At 32.2% G+C, this 2,475-nt stretch overlaps 1 pseudogene; it reads right to left on the reverse strand.

The window, feature by feature from the left end:
* Window positions 1-1,894: 1,894 nt before the first annotated feature.
* On the reverse strand, window positions 1,895-2,473 carry LOC105292301 (annotated as a pseudogene).
* Window positions 2,474-2,475: the final 2 nt, after the last annotated feature.

The raw sequence follows: 2,475 nt of genomic DNA on the forward strand, positions 1-2,475 counted from the left end.
AGACTCAACCCTCTCCAATTAAAACCAAGTACAAAAGTTCTTTGGATAATACAGATATTATGAATGCAGAGCTCCAGTTACACATCAACAATTGTTTTAAAAAAGATTGTTAATTCGATACATTTTGATAAAGCCAAGCACCTCATTTAGAGATTATTTTATAATTCTATTTTTGTATTTGTCAAATACATTTTAATGAACCATGTGAAACTGCCATTTTTATAGATCAAAAACTATCCAATGACAGCTATTTCAGTTGGTTCCACCTACATTTCCTCATTGCTAGTAATCCTGTATACTTTTCCTTTTATCTTTATATACAATTAATGCTAACAAGTAAGCTATCAATTCAAAATATGATTACTGTATACTTTCACATTTTAGCCAGATAGTTTATTTAGCTATTATTTAAGGAAGGAGGGAAGTGGTGTTGAAGATTGTAGTAAATGAGAAAAAAGTAAGCAGATGCCCTGTTATCTGTCTGGACACTTGCATAAGTAAATGCCTGTCTCAGATACTACTATAATCTACCTTTTAAGATGATTTTATAATAAGGTATTAAAATTTCTTATCTTTTATTAGAGACCGCCAATATCTTTAATTTTTTTCCTAAAATGGACTGTTTTATTCATTTGCATTCATTATAGAGTTTTGAACATATATTCATTTGGTTCTTTCTCTGAAGGCCTTATAAAACTTTTTTCTATTTTTTTAATGTGATAAAATATATATAACATAAAATTCAACCAGCTTAACCATTTCTAAGTATAAAGCTCAGTGGTATTAAATAAATTTATAATGTGTAACCATCACTACCATCCATATCCAGAACTCTTTTCATCTTGTAAAACAGTTGAAACTCTACTCCCAGTCAACAGTAACTCCCCAATCCTTTCTTGCCCCCGCCCCTGGCAACCACTATTCTACTTTCTTTGTGATTTTGACTAATTTCCTCATATAACTAAAATCATACATTATTTGTCTTTGTGTGACTGGCTTATTTCCTTTAACCATATCCTCAAGCTTCATCCATGTTGTAGAGAATGTCAGAACTTCCTTAATTTTTAAGGCTGAATAATATTCCATTGTATATGACCCACGTTTTGTTTATCCACTTAACTGTTAATGGAACATGGTTTTCTTCCACATTTTAGCTATTACAAATAATGCTGCTGTGAACATGGTTATACACCGCTTTCAATTACTCTGAGTAGATACCCAGAAGTAGAATTGTTGGATTATATAGCAATTCTATGTTTAATTTTTTAGGAACCATTATACTGTTTTTCACAGTGGTTATATAATTTTACATTCCCATCAGTAGTTCACAAGGTTTTCAATTTTTCTACATCTTCGTCAACAATTATTTTCTGGGGTTTTTTGTTTGTTTGTTTGTTTATTTGTTTGTTAGTAGCCATCCTAATAGATGTGAGGTAGACTTTCACTGTAGTTTTGATTTATATTTCCCTAATGATTAGTGATGCTAAGCATCTTTTCATGTGCTTATTAGCCATATGTATATATTTTTTGGAGAAATGTCTATTCAAATCTTTTGCTCATTTTTGAATTGAACTCTTTTTGTTGTTGAATTTTCAGCATTCTTTATATATTCTGAATATAATCCCTTACCAGATATATGATATGCAAATATTTTCTCTCATTCCATGGGTTGCCTTTTTAATTCTGTTGATATTGTCTTTTAATGCACATATTTTTTTTCTACTGACCAATAGGTTGTTTTAATTTCCTCACTATATGAAACTCAACTTTTTCATTTTTAGGTGGATTAAGCTATAATTTCAGTAGACAGTAACACAGAAAGATTTTGTCACATAGACTAGTTTCCATTTAGTCAATCAACTGTTTCTAGCTGTCTCAATTGTCATAGATACATTTACAGAACTAGCTGTGGTTGAGTCTTCTTTGCAAGCAGCTTTAGATCTGCAGTACACTTGGCAAATGTCTCCTTTTCTTGATGTGTAAAGATGCTCTGCACCATGTGTTCCTCAACCCAGTTTATCAGGTGCTCTTGTGCCTTGTTCTGCACAGAGATATGATGGTCCAGGTGATTCTTTACCTCCTCGTATACTCTATGTAGCCATTTCCAGTAAGTAAACTCCAAGGCCAGAGCAACGTTATTTCTCTGGACAACAAAAAGGTGATATATGCCACAAGGTAATGGCTCTTTTGAATCAGTGACTGCTGTGACTTCACCAGATCATCTGCACCCTGGATGTATTTGATGGAAGCCTGTTTAGCCTCTTCTAATTAGCCAATTTTTTTGCTCATTGAGTTTATCAGCAAATTCCCCACTATAGGCACCATATATTTTAATTATATAGACAATCAGTCCTATTGTTGATATGGCAAAGATGATCTCTGGAGTAATCACAAATATTTCTTTGGATAGAAAATATAAAATAAGCCCAATTCTGAGCACAAAGTGTCCTGTTACGTACATTTTAGGATTAAGAA

This window comes from Pteropus vampyrus, unplaced genomic scaffold (assembly GCF_000151845.1).
Source record: "Pteropus vampyrus isolate Shadow unplaced genomic scaffold, Pvam_2.0 Scaffold55, whole genome shotgun sequence".
Taxonomy (NCBI): Eukaryota; Metazoa; Chordata; class Mammalia; order Chiroptera; family Pteropodidae; genus Pteropus; species Pteropus vampyrus.